Source organism: Prionailurus bengalensis, chromosome A3 (assembly GCF_016509475.1).
Source record: "Prionailurus bengalensis isolate Pbe53 chromosome A3, Fcat_Pben_1.1_paternal_pri, whole genome shotgun sequence".
NCBI classification, from domain to species: domain Eukaryota; kingdom Metazoa; phylum Chordata; class Mammalia; order Carnivora; family Felidae; genus Prionailurus; species Prionailurus bengalensis.
In genome coordinates, this window is record NC_057354.1 from 55,839,842 (window position 1) to 55,857,609 (window position 17,768).

Here is a 17,768-nt window from a genome sequence, read left to right on the forward strand (position 1 = left end):
TCCAGTATCCCCAGTCCATGCCTTATACCGGACTCGGAGTCGTGTTAGGAAATGCCAGTCTGGGCTTTTCAGAATCCTCCTGAGTCCTGCACCTGGCAAGGTCCGTTATTCTTTAGCATGATCCGTTTCCTACGTCTCCTACTTTGTTTTCTGCCTGCTCTGCCCCAGTTCATCTGATCTCCTGGCTATTCCTCAGATGCACCGTGTTTACTCTCAGATCCGTGTCTTTGCACATCAGGTTCCCTCCCCCTAACTTCTTTTCCTATTAACTGCCTCCTACTCATCAATACTGAATTCATTTATCATGTCTTTTGAAAATCTCAGTCTCTGGCTAAGCAAGATGCACCTACTCACTGAATTATAATTCACTGAACTGTAATTACTTTCTTGTCTCGCTTTGACCTGCTTGAGGACAAGGACAATGTCTTTCATTTTGTATCGCAAGCTTGTAAGACTATTTCTTGGAACATAGTAGGTACTTACAAAGTATTCATCGAATGAATGGACCAAAGATTATACAGCAACGTCACGTACTGGATCATTCCCTTCTCTGGGATACTGCAGAACTGCAGAATTCTTTAATGGTCAACAGTTAGATTTTTGTTAACAGACATTAGCTACATTATATAGAGAAAAAGATACTTGTAGCATCCATGTAAATAGATTAACAAGTGCTGATCTGCATGTGGTAGGATTGCAAGTGGTTTCATCCAACCTTTCTGTGCGTGGGTGTGTTGTCTAAATTAAAAAAAAGTTGGGGGGCGCCTGGGTGGCTCAGTCGGTTGAGCGTCCGACTTCGGCTCAGGTCACGATCTCGCGGTCCGTGAGTTCGAGCCCCGCGTGGGGCTCTGGGCTGATGGCTCAGAGCCTGGAGCCTGCTTCCAATTCTGTGTCTCCCTCTCTCTCTGCCCCTCCCCTGTTCATGCTCTGTCTCTCTCTGTCTCAAAAATAAATAAAACGTTAAAAAAAAATTAAAAAAAAAAGTTGGTTCCTTTTATGATAATAAAAAAGAGATAACTTAAAAAAGAAACGTCGCGGGGTGCCCGGGTGGCCCAGTCGGTTAAGCATCCGACTCTTGATTTCCACTCAGGTTGCGATCTCACGGTTCGTGAGATCGAGCCCCGCGTCGGGCTCTGCGCTGAGCATGAAATCTGCTTGGGATTCTCTTTCTCCCTCCCTCTCTCTCTCTATTTTTCTCTGTGTGCCCTCCCCCCCCATCTTAAAATAAATAAATAAGCATTAAAAACAACAAAAAAAAGAAATGTCTTCTTAGCATGGCTCACCGCTTTACAAAGGAACAGGACACACGGGGCCTCCTGCTGTCACATGGGTCGCTCTTGCTCTGTTCCGCTCTTCCTGTTCCCTCTGCTTCCCTCATCTTCTCGTCCCCCCCCACCCCCAAGGCTGTTGGCGATGGGAGGTTTGGCCCGGACTTGGTGATATTTGGTTCATGTTTGCATGTTTGCTTTAGTACCTCTCTGCTAAATGAGTCTCCTACTATTATCGACCAGCTACCCTCATTGCCAACACATCCCCACGTCGTGGCGGGAGGGGTCTAGGCAGGGCCGAAGGACTTGCTTCTCCTGGCCTCCCCGGGGAAGCATGAGTCCTCAAAGGGGAGACTCAGGGTCAGTCATTCATTTGCCTCAGGACGCTGTACCAATTTCTCCTAAGGAGGCAGAATGGGTGGTTTACCAAACTAAAATCAAGGAACCCAGCCAAACTCCCCACACAACTTCCCTTCAACAGCAGAGTATGTCCTGGGCATTCCTCCGGGTCATTAAGAACGCAGCTCTGACCACCGTGGGGCTGAGCACAGAGCCCACTCCGTAAATGTTGTTTACGGGCTGGTCCTTCCGCGTTCCACTGAATGGGGCTTTCATTCTACGGAACGTTAGCAAACTCTCTTAAATGGCAATGCAATCTTGAATGTTTTTTTTCCTAACTACGTCTACAGACACAGCGAAGAAACTTGGTGCACCGGTCTAATGCTCTTAAAGATGCGGAAGAAAAAAATGTAATGATGCTCGAAACAGGCTAGCCTTCTCCGTTCCCCCATGACAGCATCAGGTGACCAAAGTCTTGGTTTTAGTGGCCAGGTTGATTGATATGCTAAATGGATTATGTTCAACAGACATTTAGAGGGTGCCTAATGCACTCAAGGTTACCAGGCTAGGAGCTTCAGGGGATAAAAGAAGAATGAAACCTGGTCCCTGCCCTCCAGGAATTTACAGTATGGTGCCTATATATGAAGTGCGATAGAAATTCTCTTCTCTTTGGTTGTGACTCAGGAGAATAAACGTTTGGATTTCCCTTTATTAAATGGTTTTCTTTCGGTTGAGGTTTATTCTGAGCCCCACCTCGAGCATTTCAGCAACTTCCCAACTGCGCTACCCGTAACTTTTGGGCAAGGTTCTGTTTGTGCACCGATGTATTTATTTGCGTTCTCATTCAACAAATATTTACTTAATGCTCCTATGTGCCAGGAACTGTTTTAGGAGCGTAGAGATGTGGTGCCGCACAAAACTCCAACACACGCACTAAGAATTAGCGAGGGCTATGAAGAGAAAGCAAGCAGAATGAGGGGGTCGTGAGGGTGAGGAGCTCTTCTGAGAAGGGGTGTGTCAGGAAGCCTTTCTGAGAAGTTGGCATTTGAATGAAGCCTTGCAAAAGTCTGGAGGATGCGCGTTAAGGGCAGACGTCCCGGCAAGTACAAAGGCCTGAAGCAGAATGACGTGGGAGTGTCTGCAGAACAGTAAAAAAGAGCAAAGTGGCTGAATCCAGGGTGTTAGGTAGGAGGCGAGGGCCGCGCCAGGGTCAGGCTCCGGAGAGAGGGGAACTTGTAGGCCAGGACGAGGCCTGTGGGCTACATTCCAAGTAAAGGAGTTTGAGCATAGCCTATGACTGATCTGATCTTTGTTTAAAAAAAGATCACTCTGACTCTTCGGTGGAGAAGAGCCCGTAGAATAGTTTTTTTTTTTTCAAAAAAGGAATAAATATCTACTCCCTTATTTCAGTCCTTGGTCCAAATGGATTTGCACAAACGCGCTATTCTTTCCTAGTTTTGCTACCCGGCCAATAACTTGTCAATACGATGGCTATTATTAAAGAGCAATTTCTACCTGGAAGATTTGGCTCAACGTTGGGAAAAACCGTGTAACAACTAAAGCTCCCCAACAATGAGCTCCTGTTCCTAGAAGTGTCCAAATAGAAGCTAGGTGACCTGCTGTCCGGGGCGTGGTAGGAGTGATTCCTATCGTGCGCGGACACGAACTTGATGCATCTGAGAAATGCTAATTCTTTGGACTCCTTTGCTTCCCATTAAATGACATGGATAGAACGGGATTCTAGGTTTAAGATACGGAGAGTCTCGTGGACATTATCCTGTCCTGCCCACATCCGTCATTCTGCCAGCTGGGCAGAACGGTGCTCAACTGTCAGCCTCTCCTGAAGTCTCCTTGACTGGAGAGTGCTGCTTTGTCCCAGGTCACGCCTCTTCCTGGGACATCCCTTGTCATCGGTCAGCTGATGTAGAGGATAAAAAGCCTGACTGCCTTGCTCCATTTGGGGACAACTTTGAAGGGCTACTCTAGCTCCAGAGCTCCTGAGGTCAGCTGGGACTTTGTAGACACTTCAAGGCAGCCCAGCCTCTCTGTCCGCCTAGTCTGGCTTTATTCCCTTCCTTCCCACCTGTTGGTCCCTTTAGACCACTTCCCTCTCCTCCCCCGCCCCCCGCCCAACACACACACACTATAAACTCTACCTCTGTGTCTGCTTCTGGGAACCCAGGTAGAGAGCATCATTGTGTAGGAAAGTAAAGTGGCTTAGATGTAGTTCAGGGCTCCTGCTTGCATTTTCAGCAGGTGCATTGTCACATAAGCCTTAAGGGAGCCTCAGGCCAGTGAGGGTCTCTCTCTTGCTCTGTATTCAGAGAGAGGACTGCTCTGAAATCTCCATGCATGCTCCAGGGAGAGACAAGGAGTGCACAGTGCTGGGTACATAGTGGTAGCTCAGCAAATATGCATTAAAATGTATATATTACAACCCCCAGCCATATGTGAACAGAGGGACACTGTGCTCTTATTGGGAAGGTTCTGTACACGACCCTCAAGGGCAGAGGGCATGCAGGAGCTAGTGACCAGCCAGCTCCTGAAGGCGAGTGGTGACCTCCGTGGTGTCTCAGTCTGAGGGGCTTCGTGGGAAAGAGATAGAAGACCGTGGTTTCTGTTTGGTGGAAAAGGAAATAGAACATCATCACATGCTCTGGAAACTGCAAAGGATGCTGGGCCAGCCCCCAACGTTGATTGAGAAAACTGAGTAGCACTGAACGAGAAATTCAGAAATCACTCAAGGATGGAAAAGTTTACTATCTCAAATGTTTTGAGCGAATGCTATCATGTATAACTTCACCCCAAATCATTTTATACCTTCCTCTGGTATCTGATTATTACTTGTAAGTCTCTTCCTGAAGCTTCAAGAATCATTTTTTTTCTTTTTGCAAGGCTCTTTCATAGGAATTGGCTTATTGGCATCAAAATGCTAGATGATAAATTTATCTACAATTCAGAAGCACATTAAATGTGATACGTACAAGCGTAGATTTCGCTGGAACCATGTCTGTATTTTACTGTATGTTTATCTGAGGGTAGGAGGCAAATTTTGTGGGCACCAACTCAAATTCTGTACATGCATCATGAGAAAAGGAAAGCGTCCAGATAGGTTGTATTGAAAGGAATAAATACTTCACCCATTTCGTCACAGGGTTTTTGGTCAATGTTTATAACCTCCACCCTGCCCACGGTCTGGGATGGTTCACTCTGACCAGCCTTAATTGCTTTTGCTGGAGGCAGTGCAATTCAGTGATCGAGGCTCGGGACAGCCATCCTGGGTCAGCAACTGGCCCTCCGCTCTCCAGCTACGTGACCTCACCCTGGTCACTCATCCTGGTGGCTCACTGCCTCATCTGTAAAATGGGAATGAATCCAATAATGCCTAACTCGCAAGGTGGCTTTGAGATGTTAATGTACGTCAAACACTTGGAAGAGTGTGTGGCTCGAGGAATCATTTATCTCATGCATTTTCTCTCTCTTGTTTGTAAAATGGACACAAAATACTTAACTGTTTAGAGTGCAGGGGGAAATACTTGCCGAGTAATTAGAGTCCTCGGTGCCCAGTAGTATGATCGGCTCTCTAAGCAGCTTATGCATAGCTCCCATAAGCTTGTAGAGCTGCTCATACTTGTTTTGGAAAAGGATATTGGAGATGAGGGGTGGCCTCTGTGACCATCCGTATTGTTGCGTCGCCTCCTTCTCCAGCTGCCTGCAGCGCTTGGTTGAGGCTTTATTATTGCATCTGGATTTCAGTGTTGACCAGTCTCTCCCACCCGTTGGATCATATCCATGCTGTAAACAAGTCTTGCTTTGGAGTCAGTCAGACCTGGGTGGACCCAGGCTCCGAGAAAGCGGGGGGGAGGGGGGTTATGCAGCTTCTTGTGGGGTCTGATACTCTGTCTCACAGAACGGGAAGGAAGCTCAGCTAAGGCAGTGCCCTATACAGGACCCAGTAAAGGTGGCCTTCTCCCCTTCTTGCTCCAGGGCGGTGATCTTATATCTGCAAAGAGAGATGCTTGGCACCCCACAGGTGTTTCTTTCATGATTATGGAATCTGATTTTGTGCTAGTTATTTCCAGAGTCGGATCCGGTGTCTTTCAACATGATCAGGGGTTTCCAGTCTCCATTTCAATCATCTGTTCTGATCCAAAAGTCTCCCTTCCTTGAATAGCACAAACAACAAACAGACAAAGACAAAGTATTAGAGGTAAGAGATTTGCTCATTTCAACAACCACAACATATTTAACCTATAGTGAGGTTCAGATTTCCTGACCTTAAGGACCTTATTTCTTCGTGCTGTGAAATGGGTACGTTGCTACTCAAATAGGATTTCGTGCAAAGTACTTTCTCCACGTTTGGGTTGTTTATTGCATTTTGTACATTTCATTTGAATCATATCCTTTGAAAGCAGATGTATTAATTTTAACATCAGGAAAGAAATGATGTTGTAAAGATTCGATGTGCATGTCTACGAAGAGATACTGTGATGGACTATATGGGAACTGGTCATTATAATAGCATCCAAGAGCAGTCAAGAAAATTTATAGCCATGGGCTAATTATCCTGTTCATGTTTTTATTTTTTTCTCTCTTTCTTAAGTGTACATCACTGTGAAAATTCTGCCTCTAAGGCTAGATAGCATCTCATGTGAATCCTAAGTCAGAGATAGGATATATTTATTATGCTGGCCCTTCTTTTGTATCTCTAGACCAAGTGGAGTGGGTACAGATGCTCAGAATACTATATATTGCAAAGAAACAAAATCTAATATACAGCAATATTATGTCCTGCTTCTATATTCTATAGGAGAGAAATGCCTAAATATGAAACCACACTTCATGCAATTTCTAAAGCTGCATTCACATCCCTCCCCCCTCCACACACACACACACACACACTTTTGGGGACTATTGTGCTGGTTTTCCAAGTAAATGGGGCCTTTACTCTACAAAGAACGAAAGCTCTGGAAGGTTGTGTTCTGGACTTGCCGTCTCCTCTGTCAGGTCCAGTCCATTTCTTTCTTCCTTTTTCCAAGCTACAAAGCTACAACAATGTTTATATTCATATGAAGTATTTCAGCAATTCATAGCCAATTTATCAATGACCACGCAGCTGCAGGCACCACAGTCTACAAAAATATACCAGCTCACTTGGTGTTTACATAGGCTCTGAAAGCCCCGAGTCGTGGCAAGGGGACCGAAGCCCCAGGAGTCATTAGAAAGGAACACTGGAGCCCTGGCCAGAGATGGCGGAGGGGTGTTTGCATTATAGCACAACACATCATTAAGGACACAATTGTTATTTAATGTGACACAATCATCTTTCTGCTCTTCATGAAATCCACTTAAGTAATTACCTTCTTAGCTCATTGGCTCTGTGAGCTGCCTGGCTAGAAAGGGTTATATATTTAAGGAAATATTAAAAACGGGCTCATACAATTGCCCCCTTTAAATTGACTTTTACTTATTAACATATTCAAAACGAAGATTCCCCCTCCCCGCCCCCCCCCCCCCCCATTCTGCCCTCCCCCGCCAACCCTGAAAGAGTGTGAGAACTCCAAGGTAAATAAATGCTCTGGAGCATTAGCAGGATTTCAAGAGAATAAGAACACATTAGCCAAAGTGTCTTTTACTGTCAGCCATTCTTAAGAAAACAGCTGATACCTGCATATAATGCCTGGCTCTTTGTATTTTCACTTTGACATCTGTTTTAGCCAATCAATTTGTCATTGAAGCCAAAATGCTGCTTGAAAATTTGCCTTGGCTTTCTCCTTTTAAGACAAGAACACATTTCTGAAGAAAAGATTCCTTTCCAAAGCTCAGTGCAGGCTCCCCAAGCTGTGTGGGTCTTAATAAGTGGCGTAGTTTTGAGGACTCGCTTTGAATAGTCTAGATATTAAGACGGATGATTTAAAGAATCCACAGAACTTATTTTCAGAGCACATTTACATGCCTTTCAAACAGATTTTTTTATTATGACGTGTCCAAGATGAGCCTGCAGAGGTTTCGCATTATTTAAGAAGAGCCGTGCCGAAGTACAGAATTGAAATTACTTGAAAACACACATCTGCATTTGAAACTTTAAGCTCGCTTTCAAAATACACTGTACAATCCGTGTTTACTATAAATACAGCGAGGTAAGTCTGAAATACCTTTATCTTATTTGGTAGCTCTGTGTTTGAGCCTCTTTGTTTGAACGGAAGTGTCAGCTGTATTTTACTTTATTATATAAAAAAGTTTCAGAATTTAATTAAGGGTCAAGTACCAGCAGCAGATAAATGCAACAGCTAAAGCATATTTCTGATCACTCTGAAGTCTGCAATCATGAAAATTATTATCATTGAGTAAAACTGGTCTCAATGATGGTGACTGGGAGACAGATTCTGTGTTACTCAGCCGTCATTTACATAATAATGGGTTCCAGTTTTCATCAGCACCTTTTGTTTGTACAGTGCTTACTGCTACAGTAAATTGTCAAAATGTCATTCCTCTCCAATCAGCCAGAAAATATCAACAGTAAACAAGGCACAGGAAGAAATTCTCTGATTGGAAGTGTGGCAGAGGAAGAGGAGAGAGCTCAAGTCTCCCTGAGCGCTGGAAACGTGTTATTCTGGTGTCCCCAAGAATACAGTCGCAAGGCTTAGGAGAATGACTTCTCCCTCCCGCCCCCTCCGCCGGCCCCTTTAATGAAGAAATACCTCTCTGCGGCTGAGGTCGCTCTGAGACCTGGGGACTGTCCCTGGGGATTAATAGATTTACATATGTATTTGTCGTTGCCACTCTGGTGCCTCTTACCGGGCATCAGCCTCTCGTTTTTTCTGGCAGACTAGCTCGGATTAAACGGGGCAGGGATCTCCTAGTGTTCTTGTCCCCTGCTCATTCTCTGACTGTTGGCCAGTAGAGTTCCAGAGGATAAAGGAGCTGTAGGGAAGGATTTGGCCCATGACCACACTGCCATCACATGGGGCGCTTGCAGAGAGGCTCCCATCAGCTGACTAACCGGTCCTCCTCTCCGTTCAGACTGCCAGAGGCTGAGAGATGGCTCCCGAGGGAGGTGCCCAGGGACTCAAGAGCCTGGGAAGAGCCCCAGGCGGCAGATGGGACTTCCCCTCCCCTCTCGACTGCTCGCCTCGCTTCTTTCTCTATCTGGCCGTCCCTTGAACTCGGGGACCGGACACGGGCAAGGATGATAGGCCAACGCCAGTGGCAACGTTTAGGGCGCTGAGCCCTGAGTGCCCGGCTCTGAATTCTTTCTCCGGGCTCCGCACCCCACCCCAGGCTTCCCGCAGGATTTTCAAGTGTGTCAGGTACATGAAATCAACGGATCTTTCTGTTCTTCGGTGAAATCTGCCCAGGCCCAGAAAAAGATGAGGGTGGATTAATACAGTATATGCCTTATAACCATTATAGTTACAAAGTGTATTAAAATTAAAGACTTCACATTGTGTTTGAAATAAAAATGAATATAGTGGCATTCTGCCAAGAGCCCCAGAAACCACTCTTGTGTGGAATTGAAACATTTGGCTCATATAATACTTAATTTATTTTTATGAAATGACAAGTTATATAAATGTGTGTTTAAAACAGAGGGGCACAACATTTTTTTTTTTGGGGGGGAAGTTTCTTTGTATTCTGGCTTATATAGCTCCACACAGTTGAGACATATCTAAATAGAACAAAAAGCAATAAACTTTCCCGAAGTGTTTTTTTTTTTCAAGCTACACGCTCCCCCAAATATTTCATAATGTGACCGTACAGTTAGGTCGCCCAAGGAAAGGCTCACAGCACCTTCTTTGGGGAATGAATGGGAGTTTTAAAATGTATTGAGACGAAGTGTCGACATCAGGAAATATTTTGTAGAGCATTCAGGTTCCTTACCAGGCACTTTATTTTGCTTGGCTACTTTTAATTTTTTCCCCTACTTCTTCTCTTTGAAAATCCGACATTGTCCAAACCCTTTCGATTAAGAAGCTTGGCCGAATGAAAGCGCCCGCGATGCTGTAGCGGTGCATCAATAAACAGGGGGCCCGCGAGGCTGGGCAGCACGCGGGGAAACAGGGTTGATCAGCAGTAATTACCCTGACACCTCATGCAATACAAGGAATTAACTCCTAGGACTTTGGGCCGAATGAAGAAGAAGTTGATGGTTCACGTTGTGAATGCATCGGTGCCCCAACCCATTACCAGTTTGAACGAAGATGGGAATTTACCGTACTTTTTGGGGGCGGCGGGGGCGAGGCTGGGAATGAGCGCTGTGCAGAAAATGAGAAAGTAACGCAGGATGCCGAAGCCACAGCAATTTGGATTTTTATTAAGGCCTTTACCTTTGGATTCTATACCGTGTCTATAATACGTACATAAAAGAGGAGATCCATGGCAACCGTTGTCTTGAAAGGAGGGAGCCTGCCGTTTTAAAGAAGAGGTTAGTGTGTCACGAAATTAGGTGAAGGTATTCCAGGACAGACCTCAAGGAACGGAAGTGCTCGAAAACACAGAGCCAGGAGGGGAAGCACAGCTCAAAAGGCAACTAGTTAGCAGCTGGCACTATGACCTTTAACTGCATCCATGGTAACTGGGCTAAAGACGGAGTTTCCATTTTATCATCCTCACACCCACAATGTTAAGCCTGTGAATCCCACTGCAATTTAATGGCTGAAATCAGAAGGCAGATCTGTGTTCATTGGACCAGTGCCGATACCCTCTTAGCTAATGAGCGCAATAAACATTTTCGTGCCAGGAAACCAGTGCAAGTGGAAATATTATGCCATACAGAAATATATACCCAAACACAAAGAAATGGTCAGCAAAGCCAGTCTTTTCTGTGTACTTGCATATCCTAGCGCTCGAAGCCCATCATCTTTTAAGAAAAGAATTTTAAAAAGCTGCTAGGCTATTAAAAACAGTGGCACACCAGAAAGCTTATTGTGCACGAGAAATCTGAAGTTATGAATTCTAGACTTAATGACTATTACTGCCTCTTCTATTATTTTCCTTAATGAATCTTATTATTTGTAAATGTATGCTTCCTTTTATGTGGCTCCAAGATACTTTGTGCTTTTTCCCTGACTGTGCACTGTACCTTCAGCTAGTCCAAAACAGCGCAAAAGAGACCCCCACTTTTTTGGTAACAAGGAGGAGGTTTATATTATAACTTTGCCTTCCTGGTCGTTCGGTCCGTAGTTCCTTAAGAATTAATGGCAACAGAGTTGTATTGTCACAGACCGTGCAACCTGCAAGGATCCATAGATCACGCTTGTTTGTTTTGAAGCCCCAGGAAAAAACTGACGAAGGCAGCTGACCACTAGTGGATGAGCTTTTGTATGCACCTGCCTTTCTGAACAAACACTGTTCATGAAACCGCTTTTAATGAAAACACACAGGTTGGTTCAGAAGATGACCACTGAATCTGAATTGCTCAATGTGAGAAGCAACCAGGTTTAGGGGCGCCCTGGTGGCTCAGTCGGTTGAGCTTTGGACTTTGGCCCAAGTCACAATCTCGCGGTTTGTGAGTTCGAGCCCCGCATCGGGCTTGCTGCTGTCAGGGCAGAGCTTGCTTTGGATCCTCTGTCCCGCTCTTTCTGTGTTTCTCCCCAGCTCTCTCTCTCTCTCTCTCTCTCTCTCAAAAAAAAAGATAAATAATAATAATAATAAAAAGAAGCAGCCGGGTTTAGAGGTTTAAGTTCGGTTAACATATTATATGAATTTTAACTCTGTGCCAGTTTCCTGTTCACATTCTCCCAATAATCCTTTTTACAAAACTTACCTTCAACACAGTAAACTTCAGCAGTGTCAGTGTGCTGCTTCTATCAAAAGGCTGCCAAGAATTATCCTTGAAACCTACCTTACTTGTTGCAACAAGGCATAGTCAGAGTTATAAAACTACATGCGTACCTGAAGAAAATGTAACTTAACGGGACGTTTCCCCCCCTTTCTTTCAAAATTTTCCTCAGGCGTTCTAAAATATCCCCCAACTTTCTTTTGCTCGAAATGGTTTTCTGAGCAAAGATGAGGGCTTAATAACTTTCCTTATCAGGAACAATAAATGTTTTTCTTAGGGCGCAATGCCACGCATCCTTTGTAAGAAAAAGCTTGAACTGTGCTGTTAACAGAAACGACTTGTTCTGGAAGCCATAAAGGTCAGGGAGAAGATAATTTGGGTGCTTCTTATCTTTTAAAACCGTGCCACTTTTATCAGTATCAGAAAGTTTTAGGAGGGTTGATAAAAAAAAGGGGGGGAAAGACAAAAGAAGTAAGAACTTAGAGCCCTGAATAATCACACCTGTTTACTTGACTCATAAAAGGGCAGGATGTACCTCTATCAGTTTAATAAAAGATGTTCTATCAATTTAGACAATTATACCAAAGATTAAGAATGTCATGAAGCTGATGAGATCTCCTAGGTAACATTAAAAAATAATATGCTTTTAGATCACATCATCTATTAAATGACAACTGCCAATTTTTTTAAAGGAGTACTCAAAATTCTTTTCTTGAATGACAATTTGAAGTTCAAATACTTTGTTCTCAACAGTTAACTTCATTGACATGACACTTCTCGACTAAGGAAACTTGGCAAATACGAGCTTCCGGCTTATCCAAGTAACAGCAGACCGCAGGATAGCGCATCTTATGACCTCCTTGCATCTCCACTTAATGAAAGAACAACAAGAAATGTTTTGCTAGCGCATTGCTCCGCTGAAAATATCTGAATATGACTTACATTTAAATATTTGCTGTCCTCTCGACTTTATTTTATTGGCTCTGAACAATTGCCTTTCTTATCGTCAGCTTGGTAAAAATTATTTCAAGCTTTAACAGAAAGATGCTATGGAACCATGAAAATGAGCCCACCATGACCTTGGTCAGACCCAGCTCTGTGGAGGGCGAATTGCGGGACCAGAGGCAAAGGGTTTAACGCAGCTCTTCTGCGTGGCCCTTGCTTGTGCAGGGTGCATAACACTACTGGCTCCTTCCTGAAGACTGTTCTACAAATACCTGACAGCTACGGTGATCCTGAGAGGCCTTCAACATGGGTGCTAGGGAAACACTGAGAATCACTTACTCATCTTTAGACAATGGATTTGCCATAGTCTCGGTATCTGGATGGAAGGGTCCACCAGGCGTCTTAGCCTCTACCACATGGAGCCTCACCCCGGTAAGGTCCAGTGCTCCTCGGTTGGCCCCAACGACGCAGTAGAGGGCCTGAGTTCCATTGACCACCAGGTAGACTATCAGTCTGGAACTTGTGCATTGGTGACAGGCTCTAGGGACCAGGATCCAAGCAGAGATATCGTCTGCCAGTAGGATGTTCTCTTCTCTAAGGAACTCTGGCTGCCACTCACCCCAGCTTTGCATTATGCCTCCCTTGCCAAAAACCTGCCTTCTGGTCCTCCTTTTCTACCTCTAGCCTCACCTTCTGGATCTTATTCCACTTTCATAATTTAACTCTCTGCCCCGCCAGACAAAGCACCAAGTGCTTTTGGCTTGTGTGTGACAAGGTATAAAAAGCACCCCGTCACTTTGCACTTTTCACCTTGTGGGTCCCCGGTACGTATCCCCTTGGTTATGTAGCAGAAGTGAAACTAGCATTGTTATTCTCAGCAGCCTCTGCAGGAACAATGCTCATTTATCAGGCTCTTAGCCTGCGCACGTCCTAAGCACTATCTCATTTAATCTTTACAGCAATTCTACGGGGAAGACAATTCTGGGAGATTATAAGTAAATTATCAGAAGTGAGAGCGATAGTGGGTCATTTAGCTGAGCTATAATTCTCAGAAAAACCAGCTCTGATCAACTCTGAGTTTCAGTTGGCATTTTTGTGGTACAGACACTAAGTTCAAAAGATTCTTAAGCATTGTTGCCATTTGTGGGATTGGAGGATGAGGGATCCTGTTCTAACTGATTTTCTTATAAAGGTCCCAGAATCCTCCTCAACTTGACTGCTTAGTGGGACAGAGTATAGGTCAGTAGACTCCCTCTGAGATCTATTGTCTGGACCGCTGGACTTGTAGTCTCATCCTTTGATGCTTACTATAAAGCACTGACAGAGGGTTTTTGACTCTAGTCAGTCCTCTCCTTGTGCCTTTCTCCTGTCCATGGAATGCCCATGAATAACTTTGTGCAGTGCCCATGAGCTGCTTTACCTCCATGGCCTGCCTTCTGCTGGGCGTTGAAAAGTATATCCATTGGAATTACTGACAAATTTTAGTGGCCCTTTTAGCAAAAGTTATCTTGCAAGATGACTTCAACAGAAAAAGAATGTGGAAGAGAAATGATGAATTTTTCAGTTGAGATAAGATGTTATTTACATTATTTACGTGTACCTATCACCTTTGCTCTCTCCTCAAAGAGCCATGCAAGAGAATACATCGAAACATCTTTTGAGTTCTTAAGAAAAAAGACGCAAAGGTAAAGATACATTTGACTTTGCAAAAACATCCAATATGATTCAAAAACCACCACAGCTTCCTAACTAACACGGAACTTCCCCATCTCCATCTATAGGCTCGCTCTGCCTGCAAAGAGTGGGGACCACACGATGGTCCAAACAAACTGGGCAGAAAATCAGGCATTTCCCCGGATCAGGGGAAACCGTCTAGAGAGGATCGGTGAAAGGAGCGGTTCCGATTCCAGAAAAGTCTCCCCCAGTTACTCACTGCATTCTGACTACGGGGGAGAACAAGTCCTATCACAGAAGACTTGTAGAAAAAAGGGCAGGTCAACAATAGAAAGCAATTTTCTAAAGATATCAGATCTCAGACTATGGGTAACAGGAGAAATGAAAGCAACATGTTTCACATGTGGCACAATGGCAATCTGACGCTGGAGAGATGGAAAAGCAAAATGACTAATAGGCAGAAACAGAGGAGAGTCAAAAGTCAGAAAATCAGTTTATGGGGATAAGTCCCATAACATTGAAGGAATGGAGAAAACACACAAACGATAGGATCCTGATCTTTGGGTAATAAATAAGGCAATTTGCATGCACAAGTGGCTCAAAATGGAATTGTATGGGAAGAAAACCAAGCAATAATTCAAAGTGAAAAATCATCCCATCCTCAAATAAAAATGCAACTCTTCTTATCAAATAATATAGTCAACCAACCAGTTCTCGTCAATGTAGAGAAGTACTTTTGGTAGAGGGTTCAGTGTAAGATTCACAAAGACTCATGCGGGAAGAGTGACTGTGTTTTTCTGAAGGCCAAGGTCATGACCTTTAGACATAAGGCACTTGCTATGTTTTTGGTGCTGTTGGCATTATCATTGTTAGTTCCATAAGGAAAAATTGAAAGGGTAAGTGGGCCAAGGATCGGAAAGCATTCATGAGATAGTCTTTTAAAAATAAAAAGCCCACACTGCCATTTAGAATGGGTGAAACATAATGAAATTACAGATAGAGTTTGTATTCTGTCCTCCTAACATTTTGGAACTATTTTATTATACAGCAAGACTTCCCCAAACAGATAAATAACGGTAATCAAGGCTTCCATTTATTTCTGCTAGAACACGGAGGTAACTGCATCATTTGGGTAACTCTGGTAATACCAATAGGCACTAGAATAGACATATACACAGAGGGGAAACATGTCAGATTAATTGTACTCTAAGACCAGAAGCATGGCAGACAATGCCAATATCTTAATTAGGACGTGCTTACAATTGGTCAGTCTTTCTGGATGGTAATTCTTTGTGCTCGGAGATGATCTAACAGTCTTACTCTATTTTCCCTGTGAATCCAAGAATAGTCTAAAGACTTAATTATCTAGTACGGCTAAAGAAGGGGCAGTGTGGATTTTCTGGGTACCGGAAATACAAACAATTAGAGTCAAAAACTATGGTCTCTATCCATTTTTACTGATCATTTCCCCAAACGCATTATAAGGGAGTTTCACACAGGCATACTTATCTTGCTCAAATTCAAGTACATGAATTTCTGACAGGAGTTATGATGAACACAGAGAGAGAGAGAGAGAAGGAGAGAGAATTGTCACAGTTGGGGGCAATGTCCCCCGTCTTCCCTTCACCGTGAGCCTTGCCATGGGGTAACTGCACGGCAAGAGGTGTGTTGGCTCTTTAAATGGCCACAGTCCCTGTATCTCAGAGCAAGATACCTGTCCTCTCTGAGTGGGTTCTGGGAGTCTATGTGTAGGAAATGCTACTCACACAGCGTTACATCTAAATATTAGACCGTTGTTACCATCTGTCGTTCAGCCTTGGAAACAATGATCTATTCCAGTCTGGGAGGAAAAAGGGTCGGGAGTGAATTTATCACGAGTTAGGACCATGCTTCATTTTATAGCAGATAGATATAAAGGAATTTTTGCTTCAAGGGTGATTCAGACCATCTTGCTTTTCACTTTACCTGAGATCCTCACCTCTAAGTGAGATGTGACCCTACTTTATGTACATATTCACCATAATAAATCAAGTGAGTTTTAACTTGGGGGCCATGATTATTACATAATCTGCATGATAAAATGTTTAATTGATTGATAAATTCATGTTATCCTTTTTCTTTTTAGTCGTTTGCTCCTTGGTCCTAAAAATATAGTCCAGAAACAGCAGCAGTATAAATGCTATGTAATGTTTTAGAAGAAAATGGTATAGTGAGGGATAGTTAAACATCTTTATATCATAAATCACTGAATTCTTTATTTCTTTGATTAAGCCACATTAAAATATCTCTATTATCTCATCAAAAATGGCTTCTACCTGCTGTTGATGATAATCTCTTGCTTGCACTATACCTATACTGCTCAATGCACTTGACATTAGCCACGTGTGGCTATTTAAATTTCCAGTATGTAGGGGCGCCTGGGTGACGCAGTCGGTTAAGCGTCCGACTTCAGCCAGGTCACGATCTCGCGGTCCGTGAGTTCGAGCCCCACGTCGGGCTCTGGGCTGATGGCTCAGAGCCTGGAGCCTGTTTCCGATTCTGTGTCTCCCTCTCTCTCTGCCCCTCCCCCGTTCATGCTCTGTCTCTCTCTGTCCCAAAAATAAATAAACGTTGAAAAAAAAATTAAAAAAATAAATTTCCCATATGTAAAAGTAAGTATAGGGGCACCTGGGTGGTTCAGTTGGATAAGCGTCTGACTTTTGGTTTCGGTTCAGGTCATGATTTCACGGTTTGCTGGATTGAGCCCCAAGCCTGACTCCACGCTCACAGCATAGACTGCTTGGGATTCTCTTTCTCCCTCTCTCTCTGCCACTCCCCTGCTTATGTACATGTGCACACACACACACACACACACACACTCTCTCTCTCTCAAAACAAATAAACTGATTAAAAGCAATAAAATAAAATTAAGAATAATACAAATTCAACTTTTTAGTAACTTTGGCCACATTTTAAGTGCCCAATAGCTACCTATGTCTTGTGGTTATCATAAAAGACATAGGTAAAACATATACATCATTAGAGAAAGTTCTATTGGACAGAGCTTCACTAGATGTTTAATTTGAAAATTGAAGAAATTTCACATTCCAATTAAATTCTGGGGGCTTTTTTTTTCTCTTCAGAGTCAAAATAGGTTTTCTGCTGTTTATTACTACTTGCTTTTTTTAAAAAAATTTTTTTCTTTTCGTTGGTCTCAAGATATACTGGTGTTTTTGTTGTTCAAAGACGGTAGAATTTGAAATTGTGGATTATTTGAATTATACAGACAAAGCTATGCTTTGTAGAAATAAACCATTTAAAATAGATGGTATAATTTACATGGCTTTTTGGAGTAGTAAAGTAGTTCGATATGTTTAGCTCTTCTGTCAATAACAATGTAAGATCAGAACAAAAAGCAAACATACACAGACAACACAAACAATTTGCAATTCCTTTTGAGAGACACAGAGCAGGCAGAAACTTAGTGGAGAGAGGTGTGACTTTGAAAGGTGGATTATGGCAGATAAGATTGGAGGTTTGAGGCCTTTTTATGGACACTCTCTAATTGGAATACGGCTCTGGCTGCCTTGCTGGCTTGAGATTTCAGGAGACACTTTAGAGGCTGGTCAAGCAGCCGCCAAAAAGTACGGGGACAGGTCATTGTAGGTGAGAGTTGCGAAAGTTGGTGAACTCCACATTCGTGCAAAATCTTTTCCCGGATCCTTAGATTCCTGTCAAACAACGTTTAGTTGGAGGCCTTGGGAGCACAACAGAAAAGCATC

The 17,768-nt window shown here is 43.5% G+C and overlaps 1 long non-coding RNA gene across 2 annotated transcripts in view; it reads right to left on the bottom strand.

Annotated features, from left to right (window-relative positions):
* Positions 1-3,757: 3,757 nt before the first annotated feature.
* The window catches only part of LOC122496677, a 79,141-nt gene continuing 65,130 nt past the window's right edge, over positions 3,758-17,768 (bottom strand). Inside the window, exons 2-3 of one of the 2 annotated variants that reach the window (XR_006300899.1) lie at positions 5,120-5,772; positions 3,758-4,224 (exon numbers count right to left, since the gene is read on the bottom strand). This is a non-coding gene — a long non-coding RNA (uncharacterized LOC122496677). Of the gene's footprint in view, positions 4,225-5,049; positions 5,773-17,768 lie in introns of those variants that run through there. The other variant, XR_006300898.1, reaches the window with a different exon arrangement.